General features: G+C 36.9%; 1 protein-coding gene across 5 annotated transcripts in view; it reads left to right on the forward strand.

Moving 5' to 3' along the window:
- The window catches only part of CLIP4 (CAP-Gly domain containing linker protein family member 4), a 117784-nt gene that overhangs the window by 7322 nt on the left and 94922 nt on the right, over positions 1-15540 (forward strand). The window contains exons 2-4 of one of the 5 annotated variants that reach the window (XM_043982020.1): positions 1025-1211; positions 2825-2865; positions 8746-8835. The exons of 1 other annotated variant lie outside the window; for it this stretch is intronic. The gene's annotated coding sequence lies outside the window, so the exon portion shown is untranslated. The remainder of the gene's footprint in view (positions 1-1024; positions 1212-2824; positions 2866-8745; positions 8836-15540) is intronic. 3 more of the 5 variants (XM_043982021.1, XM_043982023.1, XM_043982022.1) reach the window with 3 other exon arrangements.

Below are 15540 nucleotides of genomic sequence, written 5' to 3' on the forward strand. Positions count from 1 at the left end.
TTAAGCATGTTTGCAATGAAATATCAAAATCAATATTAGTTCTAGTTTCTACCATACGAATTTAGCTGTTTTTATGCTATATTAATTTTATAATTGTCAGCTTTTCCCGAGTTAGTTTAAAGTTATAAATTAACTTATCATCCCCCAAAGCTATATTGTCCATTCATGCCAGTCCTTGTACAAGTAAGGAGGGTCTTATCTCCCTAACAAACCCTTCTGGGCTCAAATGAGTCTGCTAATGCAGGTCCACCAACAAGGTCTGCAAGATGCCGATGAGTCCCATAAAACGATCTACATTCCTCAATTGTCAGAGAGAAGTGGTCACTAGCCCCACATGGGTCTTTTGCCCCACTTTTTTTTTTAGTCAGGCAATTGGGGTTAAGTGACATGCCCAGGGTCACACAGCTAGTAAGTGTTAAGTGTCTGAGACCGGATTTGAACTTGGGTGCTCCTGACTCCAGGGCTGGTGCTCTATCCACTGCGCCACCTAGCTGCCCCCCACTTTCTTTAAAATAGCCAATCATGTTGTCCCTACCCCCACAGTGCTGTCTACCCTGTAACTAAGCACATTGTCTTCCTCACTTACCCAACTCTGTACTCCCCAAAACTATATTAGTGCTGGTGAGCCTTACCCTGGGGGTTTTGGTCATTGGGAGAGGCCATTGATGCAATTTATTGGTTACTGCTAGCCTGACTAATAAATTGATCGTGCTTAGACCATTGTCTCTCAGTTTACCTTAATTTTCAAATGTAACAGTAACAGAGGTTTTGTTTTTCTTGCTTTTCCAATGAGTGGGTGGATGGAGGAGTTGAGAATGAGAAGGTAGATTTATTTTGAACTTAAAATAAAATTTAATGGAAAAAATAATAAATGTGTTGCTCAGACTCAGTTTTCTCAGCTGTAAAATATGGGAAATGCCACTTGTCCTACCTACCTCATAGGGTGGTTGGGAGAAAAGTGCTTTGTTTATAAGTGAGCTATTGCTCTTCCTTAAATGCCCAGATCTGCTCTTGCTTTCTCCAGCTCTCAACAATTGATTCCTACTCTTATGGCACTTACTATCTGTATCACCAGCATATGCAACCTAGACCTGTTGTACTGAGTACCCAAAAGGTGGAACTGATCCTCATGACAATCTGGAGAGTTATCATCCCCATAAGATGAAATGGAGGCGAACAGAGGTCAAACGACTTGCCCAGGGTAATACCTAGTAAGTGTCTGAAGTTGGACTTGTATTAAGCTCTTCCTGACTCTAGATCTAGTGCTCTATTCAGTGAGCCACCAGTTACCTCCAATTAGTTTATGAATTCCTTAAGATATTTAGCATAGTAGTATCATGCCCCATATGTGATCTTTACATAAATATTGATCCTGATGGAAAAAGAAAAAAATGATCACACACAATCACTGCTACAGCTTAGAGCAGCAAGTCTCATTTTTTTTTTTAAAGATAAGGGCTCCTTTATATTCTTTTTGTTTGTTTTGTGGGGCAATGAGGGTTAAGTGACTTGCCCAAGGTCACACAAGTATTTGAGGCTGGATTTGAATTCAGGTCCTCCTGAATGCAGGGCCCGTGCTTTATCCACTGTACCACCTAGCTGTCCCCAATATTCTTTTTTTTTTTTTTTGGTTGGGGCAATGAGGGTTAAGTGACTTGCCCAGGGTCACACAGCTAGTAAGTGTCAAGTGTCTGAGGTCAGAGTTGAACTCAGGTCCTCCTCAATCCAGGGCCGGTGCTTTATCCACTGTGCCATCTAGCTGCCCCCGTCCCCAATATTCTTAAAAATTATTGAGGATCCCCAAAGGCTTTTGTTTATGTGGATTATATCTATTGATATTTGCCATTTTAGAAGTTGAAAGCGATACATTTAAAAATGTTAACTTATTTAAAATAATAAACACATTACATGTTAACTTATTTATTTATTAAAAATAACTGTTTTCCAAAACAAAAAAAATAGCAAGAGTGACAGTATTTTACTATGAGCTATGTATCAGGCACTGTGCTATGCACAGGGGATACAAATAGGCAAAAGACAGTCTCTGCCTTAAAGGAACATTTTGAAAGTATCCTTGACTTCATGGAAAGGATTTTGGTGACTCCCAGAGGACTTCGGACCACGTTTGATAACAGCTGGTTTCAGTGATCATTGATGGCATGGTTCACTATCACTACTTGGTGGATATCTAAATTGCAGGCCCAGTTTTTTGAGCAGAAGAGCTTGAAGATTGAATATATAAGATCAAATAATGAAGTGACAAACTGTCCCCCAAACAAAAACCAAAGAATTATTTTTTTTTTGTATTTATACTTGGTATACCGTGTGTAGTTTTTGTTATTCCATCTCAGGAAAGGCAAAGGTGTTTGGAGAAGTTCTGGAGTAGGGCAGCTAACATGAGCAAAGGGTGTGTGTGTGTGTGTGAGAGAGAGAGAGAGAGAGAGAATATGAGAATGAATGTGAGGACAAATTAAATTAGCTAGGTCTCCTTAATCTATTTCTCATTGTAGTTAAATTGCTATTTTTTTCTATAGACGTTTCCATAGGCCAGGAGAATATGGGATAGGGTTATTATCCATTTTTCTTTATTTTTTATGTCTTTTAATTATTGTTTAATTGTCTCTGATAATTTTAAATTTTTCTTGAAATTCTCCTTTTAGTTTGTTATGTCTTAGCTTTTTGGTGTCACTTATGTTTGTTTCATTTATGTTTTCTTTGTGACATTTCTCCATGTCTTAAGTGGTTTCTTTTGCCATCTCATTTTGTATCTTAATTGGTCTGTTCACTTGCCCTCATGGATTTTTTTTTCTTTTCTTTTTTGCAGGTCAATGAGGGTTAAATGAGTTTCCCAGGGTCACACAGCTAGTAAGTGTCAAGTGTCTGAGGCTGGATTTGAACTCGGGTGCTCCTGAATCCAGGGCCAGTGCTTTATCCACTCTGCCACCTAGCTTCCCCTTCCCCCCACAATGCATTTTAAAATTTGGATCCGTATACTTCTTTGCTTTGCTAGTTTTCAACTTAGGTTAACTATTTGTCCATTTTTTGTGTGTGTTGTTCCATTTCTGGGTGTATGTGAGGAATCTGGTTTCCTTCCACTCTCTCGCTCTAACATAAAATTATAGCCATAATAATGATAGTCATAATAACAACTGACATGTAGCTCCTTAAGGGATGCAAAGTGCTTTATGCACATTCAACCCCCACAACACCAGTGTACAATAAGTACCATGGTAATATAGCCAGTGTTACAGAGAAGGAAACTGAACTACATATGTTTGAAATTAAGTGCCCAAGGCCCCACAGTTAAGAAGGGTCAGAAGTAGGATTCAAACTTGGACCCTCTAAGAACAGTACCCTCCATCCACAGGACTCTTCAAACTGGAAAGGCTAAGATTGAGAAAAGCTATGTTGGAAGCCTATAAAATCATGAAGAGAATGAATCAATTTGCCAAATTTTAGAACACAATAGAGGCCAACTCTTGAAGTTTTAAAGACATTAATTTGAGAGAAATATAGGAAACATCATTGCAGAATGTCATTAGGCAGCATGGCTAGGCGTCTTACTTAAATAAAATTTGGTTCCTGTGTATTGTGTACACAGATTCCAATTTCCAGCAAATTAGGACACATTACAAGACTCAGATTCTAAGACTCTCTCCAACCTATAGAAATTGAACCTTTCTTTAACAATTCAGAAAGCACTTCGAGCCCATATGGTGTGCCAGGGGCTATTAATGGAAAGAGTACTGCCTTTGGAATTGGGAGTCTGGGTTCAAATCTCAGCTCTGCCATTTACCATCTGTGTAACCTTAGGCAAGTCACTTTAACTCATTGGGCCTCAGTTTTCCCCTCTGTAAAATGTGGAATTGGTGGTGTCAGCCCTAATGAAACTATTTAGAGTTTGGGGTAGAAAAAATTTATATTCATAAACCTGAAGCCACAGAAGGATAACAAAGTAAACTCTCCTCTCCACTTGGCCAACAAAGGGCTACGGCATCTACAGGAGAGTTAACTGCACCCACCCAAGAGCTGACAACAGACTTTATACACTAAACGATATATTACCTTGAAAGCTGAAGAAATGTCTTTGCAACCAGGACTGAGCAACTATTTTCTCCACAGTTAATCTTGGAGAATTGAGGGAAGGGGCAAAGGAACTTGGTTCTTCTCTGTCTGGAAAACGTGTTTGTCTTCATGTTTACCCTTGAAAAGCAAACTGGAATGGTGATGATCCAAATATAGGAATTTGAATAATCTACATTGATGAGAGGCTACTTAAAATAGGATTACTTATTCTACAGAGGAAAAACACAGGGCTCCTCTTTTCTCTGTCTCTCTGGTGGTGATTAGGGGGGAGTTCCAATGGAGAGATAGCATAGTAGAGTAATAATAATAATTAATGTTTATATGGTGCTTATGTGCCAGGCACTGTTCTAAGTGCTTTCTATTTTTAATCTCATTTGGCCCTCACAACAACCTTGGGAGGTAGGTGTTATGACCACCCCCATTTTACAGATGGGGAAACTGAGGCAGAAAGAGGTTAAATGACTTGTTCAGGGTTCAAAGCTGGTAAGTGTCTGAAACTGGATTTGAACTTGGGTCTTCCTGACTCCAGGCTCAGGGCTCTAAGTACTATGCCACTAGCTTCCATAGTATAGTGGCAAGAATTCTGGTCCCAGGGTCAAAGAAGCTCAGTTTAAGCTCTGTGCACTTACTCGCACTTTGAGGCATAGGATTAGTACAGGAATCAGATTAGTATTGGGTCAAAGGGTATGAACTAAACCAAATCTCACGTCTTTTGGAGACACACTAGAAAATTGCTTTCTAGAATGGCTAGGACAGCTCTACAATAAGCATTAATGTGCCTGGTTTCCCAAAGCCCCTCTTAGAAATGTCATTTTCTTTTGCTGTCAACTTTGCCAATCTGACAGGCATAAAATAGAAACTCAGAAGGGAATATACATTTATATAGCGCCTATTAAATGCCAGGCACTGTGCTAAACACTACAAATATTATCTCATTTGATTCTAATGATAACCCTGGGAGATAGCAGCTATTATGATCCCTATTTTACAGCTGGGGAAAATGAGGCAAACAAGTTGAGTGAGTTGCCCAGGATCACATGGCTAGTAACTGTCTGAGTCTAGATTTGAACTCAGATCTTCCTTATTCCAGGCCTAGTGTCCTATTTACTGCATCACCTAGCTGCCTCAGAGTTGTTTTAATTTGCATTTCGCTCATTATCAGTGATTTGTGACACTTTTTGTTATAAATTTCTATTTATTATTATTATTATTTGGGGGGGGGCTGGGAAATGAGGGGTAAGTGACTTGCCCAGGGTCACACAGCTAGTAAGTGTCAAGTGTCTGAGGCTGGATTTGAACTCAGTTCCTCCTGAATCCAGGGCCGTGCTTTATCCACTGCACCACCTAGCTGCCCCCTCTATTTATTTATTTATTTATTACATATAAGGTATTTTATTTTTCCGTTACATGTAAAGACCCTCTATTTATTTTTAAAAATTTTGAATTCAGAATTCTCTCCTTCACTCCCACTTCTCCTCCACTCAGGGAGAAGAAAAGAAATTCAATATCAATTATACATATGAAATCATGAGAAAAATATTTCCATATTTGCATGTTGCAAAAAAATGCAAGCAAAATAAAGTGAAAACAATTATGCATTCATTTTCCCTTTTCTATGATCTCTTTGGGAAACTGACTTAGTAGTATTGCTAGGTCAAAGGATATGCAGTTTTATAGTCCTTTGGGCGTAGATCCAAATTGCACTCTCAGAATGGTTGGACTAGTTTACAGGTCCAAAAACAGGGCATTAGTATCTCAATTTTTCTGCATCCCCTCCACCATTTGTCATTTTTTCCTTTTCTGTTATATTAGTTAATCTGATAGGTGTAAGGTGGCACCTCAGAGTTGTTTTAATTTGCATTTCTCCAATCAGTAGTGATTTAGATAATTTTTTCATATGACTGTAAGATAGCTTTAATTTCTTTGCCTGAAAACTGCCTGTTCATATCCTTTGACCATGTATCAATTAGGCATGACTCATATTTTTGTAAATTTGTCACAATTTCCTATATATTTAAGTGAGGCCTATATCAGAGAAATTTGCTGTAAAAAAAATTTCCCCGTTTTCTTTTGTTTTGTTTGTGCAAAACACTTTTAATTTACTGTAATTAAAATGATCAATTTTACTTCCTGTTATCCTCTCTCATTTGGTTGTAGATTCTTCCATTATCCATAGATCTGAGAGGTAAAATTTTCCCTGCTCCTCTAATTTGCTTATGATATTACCTGTTATGCCTAAATCATGTACTTATTTTGCCCTTATCTTCATATATGGTATGAGGTATTGGTCTATAACAAGTTTCTGCCAAACTGCTTTCTAGTTTTTATAGAAATTTTTGTCAAATAGTGAATTTTTGTCCCAAAAGCTGGAGTCTTTGGGTTTGTCAAATACTAGATTGCTGTGGTCATTTGCTACTCTGTATTGTGTACTTAATCTATTCCACTGAGCCAGTACCAGATTGTTTTGATGATAATTGTTTTATAATACAATTTGAGATCTAATACTACTAGGACATCTCCTTTCACATTTTTTCCCACGTATTCCCTTGATATTCTTGATCTTTTGTTCTTCCAGATGAATTTTGTTATTTTTTCTAGTTCTACAAAATAATTTTTTGTTAGTTTAATTGGTATGGCACTGAATATGTAATTTATGTAAAATTGTCATTTTTATTATATTGGCTTAGCAATTAACATTGCTCCAATTGTTTAGATCTGCCTTTATTTGTGTGAAAATTATTTTATAACTGTGTTCATATAGTTCCTTGGTTTATCTTGGCAGGTAGATTCCTAAGCATTTTATATTGTCTACAGTTATTTTAAAGGGAATTTTCATTTTTATCCCTTGCTACCAGATTTTGTTGGTAATATTTAGGAATGCTAATGATTTATGTGGGTTTATTTTATATCCAGTAACCTTGCTAAAGTTGTTCAATTAATTTTTTAGTTGATTCTCTAAATATACCACCATATCATCTGCAGAGAGTGATAATTTTGTTTCTTTATCGCCTATTCTAATTCTTTCAAATTCCTTTTGTTATTGCTACAGCAAGCATCTCTAGTACAATATTGAGTAACATTGGTGATAATGGACATCCTTGCTTCATTCCTGATCTTTGGAATGACTTCTAGCGTATCCCCATTACAGATAGTGCCTGCTTATGGTTTTAGATTGATAAATACTTATCATTTTAAGGAAAGCTCCATCTATTCCTGTGCTTTTTACTGTTTTTAAAAGGAAGGAGTGTATTTTGTCAAAAGCCTTTGTACCTACTGAGATAATCATATAATTTTTGTTAGTTTTGTTATTCATATGGCCAATTATGCCAATAATTTTTCTAATATTGGACCAGTTCAGCATTCCTGGTATAAATCCCTCCTGGTTACAGTATATGGTCTTTGTGATATATTGCTGTAATCTCCTTTAGTTAAAATTTTTGCATCAATATTCATTAGGCAAACTGGTCTATAGTTTCTTTTGTTTTTGTTCTTCCTAGTTTAGGTGTCAGAATCATGAAAAAGGTATTTGGTAGGACTCCTTTACCTCTTTTTCTAAATAGTGTATATAGTATTGGAATTAATTATTCTTTAAATATTTGGTAGAATTCACTTGTGAATCTATCTGGTGCTGGAGATTTTTTTTCCTTAGGGAACTCATTGGTGTCTTGTTCAATTTCTTTTTCTAAGATAAATATTCTATTTCTTCTGTTAATCAGGGCAATTTATATTTTTGTAAATATTCATCCATTCACTAAGATAATCAGATTTATTGGCATATAATTGGGCAAAATAACTCCTAATAATTGCTCTAATTTCATCTAAATTGATGGTGCATTCATCCTTTTCATTTTTGATACTGGTAATTTGGTCTCATTTTTAAAAATCAAATGAACCAACACTTAATCTATTTTGTGGAGTTCTCCACCCCCCAATAAAACCAGCTCCTAGTTTTATTTATTACTGCAATACTTTTCCATATAATTATTGATAGCTTGGATTTCTTTCTTAAGAAACCGCCTATGATGACCCTTCAAACATTTATCAACTGGGGAATGATTCTTCTTTTTACAGATTTGAGTCAGTTCCTTATATATCTTAGAAATGAGACCCTTATCAGGGAAATGTGCTGCAAAGATTCCCTCCCCAGCCCCCTTTCTATTTTTAGCTGTACTAGTTTGGCTGTTGCAACTTAAACATTTATGTAATCAAAATTGTCCATTTTATCTTTGGCAAATCCTGCTTTTAACACTGACTGGCTTTGTTACATTGAGCAAGTCACTTGCTTGTGGTCCACTTTTTTGGGCCTCTATTTTGTCTGTAAAATGAGAGTCTTGGACCCTTTAAGTTCCTTTCCAGCTATGATATTATTATATATGTATGCATGTGCATATATACACACATATATACATATATGTATATATACACTCTATGATACTATTAATTTTACTAATATGTGTGATATGCCCATTTAGTAGAAATTAAGTTTAATATTATTCCCTCTCTTTTTAATCCATGAATCTTAGGAGTGATCAAAGAATTTAAACCTATTGCTATATTCTTCTGCTAACTTTACTATTCCTTCCTGATTTTCTCAGGATTTTGAGGATAGTTTTACTATGCTCTATTCTGAGAAAGTTACCTCTCTATTTATACCCACAGGGTTGCTGGGAGAAAGGACACTTTTTTTGTAGTGAGGTGACACTTGGGTTTGAATCTAGCCTCTGCCACTTCCTAGCTATGAGACCCTGGGTAAGTCTCTTAACTTTTTGGAACCTTGGTTTCCTCATTTGTAAAATGTGGATAACAATATCTATATTACCTGTGCAGCTCAATTGCAATAATACATAGAAAGTGCTTTGCAAACCTTAGAGGGTAATGTAAAGATAGCTAACATAGTAGTGTATAGGAGTCAGAAAGTTCAAATTCTGCTTCAAATACTGTGTTACCTTAGGGAAGTCACTTAACTTCTCTCTTCCTCTGTTTCCTCATCTGTAAAATGGGGATAATAATAGCACTTACCTCCTAGGATTATTCTGAGTATAAAATGAGGTAAAATCTAAAGTGTTATATAAACATTATTACTATTAGAATGATTTTGGTGACATAGAAATATGAGCTATTTCTGTAAGATGTACAGAAGTGTAAACATTTCAAGAGTACCAGCTGATCTAGAACTAAACTAATGGGCAGCTAGGTGGCACAGTGGATAAAGCACTGGCCCTGGGTTCAGGAGAACCTGGGTTCAAATCCGGCCTCAGATACTAGACCTAGCTGTGTGACCCTGGGCAAGTCACTTAACCCTCATTGCCTTGCAAAAATAAATAAATTAAATAAATTAAAAAATAGAACTAAACTAACTAGAATGTAGATTCTTATCCTAGGGTCCACAGACCCCTGTCCCCAGGGCTCCGGGTATAAATTTCAGGAGTCTGAACTGAAATAGGGAAATGTGTGTGTATATAGCTCATATCTGTCTCTCTCTCATATCTTCCTATCTACTTTTTTCACTAATCTACTGAAATGTGGGGGCAGCAAAGTGGCAAAGAAGATAGAGTGCTGGCCCTGGAGTTGGGAAAACATCTTCTTGAGTTCAAATCTGGCTTCAGACTGACTAGCTGTGTCATCTTGGGCAAGTCAATTAACCTCATTTGCTTCAGTTTCTTCTGTAAAATGAGCTGGAGAAGGAAATGGCAAACCATTCCAGTATCTTTCCCAAGAAAACCCCAAATGGGGTTATAGGGAGTCAGATATGACTGAAAACCTCTGAACAGTAACTGAGACAAAGCATTTCCTTCCATTATAAGGTTTTTTCCATTATAAGGGGTTTTGTTTTGTTTTGTTTTTTTTATTGAGGCAATTGGGGTTAAGTGACTTGCCCAGGGTCACACAGCTAGTAAGTGTTAAGTGTCTGAGGCCAGATTTGAACTCAGGTACTCCTGACTCCAGGGCTGGTGCTTTATCCACTGCGCCACCTAGCTGCCCCATAAGTTTTTAAAAAAACATTCTGAGAAGAGGTCCATAGGTTTTGCCAAAGGGGTCCATGACCAAAAACGGTTGAGTACTTAAGCCAGAATAACACATTTTACTGTGTTATTTACACACAGAGTAAATGGTAAGTTTATTTCTAGGTAAAGGATTTGCTTTAGAGAGCAAAATACCAAGAATCCATGTTCGGACAGATTGAGTGAAGTGTGCTATATTGGAATCACTCCTATTCAGTCTGAAAAAGACAGCTGACATACATAGCATCTGACTCATCCCAGCTGTCAGGAATATTCCGTCAGACAGAATGCCATGATCTCTGTAACCAAAAGGGAAGGCTTGAAAAGACATACACATACACACACACACACACACACACATATATACACACACATGTATGTATATATGTATGTATATATATGTATATATACCCCTCTTCACCTTGACATAATAGGGAGAGGTGACCTCATCTTTTTAGTGTTCCTTATTCCATTGATTCATTTTTCAATTCCTAAAGATATAAAACTGTTTTCCATAATTTTCATTGTTTAACTGATTCCTCTTAGGAATTGCTAGCAGCTACCTGAGGAGTAGGAAAAGGTTTTAGAAATTTTGAATGTAAAATATTTAACCTTCGAGGTGCTATAGATGAGGACCTTGTATTTCTAATTGTAAGCACCACGTTTTAGCTATTTAAGCTTTTGGATGACCCATATATGCAACCTTCAAGTGATTACAAAATTTTGTCATGTTCCCTGCAACCAAAATCACTCTGCTCCCTACATCTGTGCCTTTGTGAATAGTCATCAGTAGTCTTGGGTTTTATAACTGTTTCCTTTCTTAGAAATGAAGACCTGTGTTGTTCTGAACCGTTTTTCTTTGACTCAGACCCAAAGGCTCCCGCCAGGGGGTGTTTCCATGTGGAATTGTTGCCTTCCCTTCTTAACACTGATTTTCAGAGAGAAGGTCAGAAATGGAACTGTGGCCTTTCTACTTGCAATTGTAAGAACAGAATTCTGTGGGTAAACATCAGGAGGAAAGCAAACAGCTTGAGAAAGAAAAAAACCCTATGCAGTCTGGGGATACCAGAGGCAGGCTGTCCCTGAGTCCCCTTCAGCATCCCAGTAAGCCTTACTTGTTCTGTTTGTTGTCATTCAGGATCACTGGAATTTTAGCCTAACAATAAAGCTATGTGTGATCTCCCACGAGGCTCTCAAAGGGTGTAGGAGGCAGCTATATAGAGTAGCTTTAGAATGAGAGAATCTGAGAGTTGGATTCTAAGCTCCACACAAGAATAATAGATGATGTGTATAAAATGCTTTAAGGTTTGCAAAATGCTTTATGTATATTGTGTTATTTGATCCTTGCTTCATATCCATAGGATATTTGACAGATGAAGTGACTCAGGGACAGAGAAATCAAGTGACTTGACCAAGGTTGCCTACCTAGTAAATTACAGAGGAAGAATCTACTCCAAATTTCTTTTGCTCCCAAAATCCAGTACTCTTTTCTCTATGTCACATTACATACTAATGAGGAACTCACAACCTCATAGGATAGTCCACTACATTTTTGGACTGTTCCAAATATTAAAAAGTTATGTATCCTGAGCTGAAATCTGCCTCCCTATCATTTTGCCTGTTAGTCCTAGTTCTGCCCTCCAAAGGTATGCAGAGAAAGCTTGCTTTCTCTTTTACATCAGTTGTGTTAAACTCAAATAGAAATGGGGGCACCAAACCATTCAAAAGGATACCTGCTTAGAAAACCACAAATCAACATTATCTATGTTGTATTATATTTTTATTTATTTTGTTAAACAGTTCCACATTACATTTTTATCTGGTTTTGACAGTACTTTGGAAGGTGGGGCAACCTTCTGTAGATCATAACTATGATATTTCTTCTAAGGCATCTCTTCTCCAGGCTTAACATTTCCAGGGTTCATTATTTCCTCTTAACGCACCATTTGTAGAAGAACAATTTATACAATAACAAACGACATTGTGATCCACAAAGTCAAAGGCTTTAGTGTAGTCAGAAAAGCAAAAGTAGATGTTTTTCTGGAGCTCCTTTGCTTTCTCCATAATACAGTGAATGTTGGTAATTTGATCTCCAGTTCCTTTGCCTCTTTGAAAACCAGCCTGTACTACTTGGTAATTTTTGGTTCACATGTTGCTGAAGACTAGCTTGTGAAATCTTAAGCACAACCTTGCTGGCATGTGAAATGAATGCAACTGTTCTATAATTTGAACACTCTTTGGCATTGCCCTGCTTTAGGAATGGGAAATAAACTGACCTTTTCCAACCCAGTGACCACTGTTGAGTTTTCCAAATTTCCTGGTATATTGAGTGCAACACTTTAATAGTATCATCTTTTAGGACTTTAAATAGTTCAGCTGGAATTCTGTCACCTCCATTAGCCTTATTGTTAGCAATGTTTCCTAAGGCACACTTGACTTCAACGTCCAGGACATATGGCACTAACCATACAATACCATTGTGGTTATCACTGAGGTTAAGATCCTTCTTGTGTAGTTCTTCTGTATATCTATGACATCTATTAATCTTTTCTACTAAGTCCCGGCCATTTTTGTCTTTTATCTTGCCCATTTTTGCATGAAACATTCCTTTGATATCTCTAATTTTTTTTTTTTTTTTTTAGTGAGGCAATTGGGGTTAAGTGACTTGCCCAGGGTCACACAGCTAGTTAAGTGTTAAGTGTCTGAGACTGGATTTGAACTCAGGTCCTCCTGAATCCAGGGCCGGTGCTCTATCTACTGCGCCACCTAGCTGCCCCTGTTTTGTTTTAGCCTGTATTATGGTTAGGCTCATTCCTAGGGAAGTCTTGCATAATGGGCTGGGCTGTTTGCTTCCTGAGATATCTAGAGCACTGTGAACACCGTAGGGGTGGGTAGTAGGTCAGTGATAGCTGTGTTTTTGATGAGATTGTCTGAATTCTTCACCCCATTCTTCTTAGTGACTATCAGCACTTGTGAGACCCTAAACTGTGGCATATTTTATACACCCAACTGTTGGTTGAATGTCTCCCTAATTCCCTTCATGAAGCCACAATGCAAGTGGCCTCTTGTCAGCAGGGTTTGCACTTGGGCAATCTACTCAAGATAGTATTCCATGTATTCATCCATGCTTTGTTGCCAAGACCTTCTTATAAACAAGAGTGTTTTTGTAGAATGACTGAGTAAGGTTAAGGATTTAGTTTTTCTGGCAATGTAGCAGAGTGGAATTAAATGACCCATAAAGGAATGGAACAGTTGAGCTTGAATTTGGTATAACGTATTTTGTGAAGGAACATTTATTCCAAATACATCTGGGTCCTGATTAGTGCAAATAGTGAATCCTGTGAAGTGGAATTCCAATCAGCACCATCTGAAGTTATAATTATGTAAAATATGGCAATTGGTTCCAGCCCAATGGAAATGTGCAGTACATAATCAAATAATATGATCATTTCACAGGTAAGATTAATTATTTGCACTAATTGGGACCTAGCTGTAATCCATTTTTCAAATCATTTCTCCCAGAAAGAGGATACTTATGAACTGGAGAGTTGTAGACAGCTCCTCAGAATATACTTTTTTTAGTTGGTAAGAATGTAGTAAATGTCATAAATTTTCTCACCAAGAAAGCAAGAGGACAAAAAGTTATACTAATGTACTTATGAATGCATTGAATACTGCCAAACACATAAAGAAGATTAACTTAATTTTGATGTCAAGTTGTCAAATATTGCTATACTATTTAATGCTTTAGGATTTTCTAACAGCTGGTGGTGAGAATGTATACAGGTGCTCAAAGGAAATAGGCAAATCCAACTCGACATAAATAGCTTTTTTAGGCCTACACAAAAGATGCTGCAGAGAAAGATGGAATCAACTTATATAGCAGAAATGTTTAAAATATCCAAATAAAAAATGTTCCAAGTAACACATTGGGATAAAAAATCATTGCCAAGAAGAGACTTTTGAGGATAAATTTTAAAATTTCAGAGAATCTCTCTGGCATAGGCTTTAGACAAAGTACATCCCATTTACTTTTGTCTTCCTCGATCTTTTCTAGGGAGCATCTTAGAAGAATGCCATTACCTAAATAAGGCCAAAGTACTCTGGCAACTTATTCCTTGAGATGGTTGCTAATTAACTAGCTTTGCAGTTTTTTATTATGAAACCCCACCATAAAATATCCAGTCTCTCTATTAAACCAAATATTTAATGCAATTTAAAATTTAATACAAGATTTAATCAGTACTTACTAAATATATGAAATATGTACAGAATATGCAAAAGGGGCAGGGGAGTAGAATTATTTAAGAAACTATACTGATGAGAAAATCCAGGAACAAGAAAAAGGTTAGTTGCATGAGGAGCAAGAGAAAGAGAAGTGCTATTGATATGGGAGAGAGTATATTACAGACCTCCTGGAAAGAAGGAAAATATAGATGAATTTTATCTTGTCATTTGCTAGAATTCTCTCTCTGCTAAAGCAGATTAGCTTAATACTTTGGAGAATCAGTTATCTCATTGATGTGGGTATTCTCTCAAAAATCACAAACTAGTTGGTTGTCCATTTGCAATGTTTGTCCTAGATAGATGTATTGATTGTTTAGCTTTGAGTTGTCCATCCAACTTTTATGGTTTGCACCTTAAGCATTTTTCATTTACTTGGGTATTCCTGTGTGGATAATTAGTCCAAACACCTTTACAATGATTACTGTACCTCAGGCTTATGTTTCCTTAATGTCAGTACCATTTTCTCTTTTAGTCTGTTAAGGCAGGGTGACTCAGAACAATAATTTAGCACTTACTTGGTTGGCAGTACTTTTTGAGCTGAGGGTTTTTATCTGACAGCAGGAGAAAAGAGAGGAGGGGACACAAATTTACCTAACAGTTTTCACTCTCACAGGGGTTCTTAACCTTCTGTGTAATGGGATCCTTTCAATAGTCTTGTGAAGCCTATGGACTTCTTCTCAGAATGATATTTTTAAATGCGGAAAATACAGAAGACTACAAGGAAAAGCAATTATATTGAAACTAGTTGTTACGTATTAAAAAAAAAAAAGACAAGCGGGGGGGGGGGCGGGGGTCACAGGTTAAGAACCCTGATTCTATTTAACTTTGTGTCTACCTTTGTACAGCTCATTTTAAATAGGGTCTATTTAAAATTGTTTATGGCAGACCCTAGATAACTTCCTGGCTTTCAATTAAACAGGTGGGTGGAATGGGATAAGGAGAGTGTGCCAAGAAGGACAAGGGAGAATTTTTGGCAACCTGCCCTACACCTCACATGAAAATGCTGTTTTCGATTTAGATTGAAATCCCTACTATACTAGAGGGAATGAAACTGGTTACTAACTGAAGTATCAGTAGCCTTGCATTTTAACAAGCTTATGGAAGATTCAATTTTCAGTACTTTAAATATGTCTCAGGTATTATAAGCCGGTATTTAAAATGCTTG

The sequence above is a fragment of the Dromiciops gliroides genome, chromosome 2, assembly GCF_019393635.1.
Source record: "Dromiciops gliroides isolate mDroGli1 chromosome 2, mDroGli1.pri, whole genome shotgun sequence".
NCBI lineage: Eukaryota > Metazoa > Chordata > Mammalia > Microbiotheria > Microbiotheriidae > Dromiciops > Dromiciops gliroides.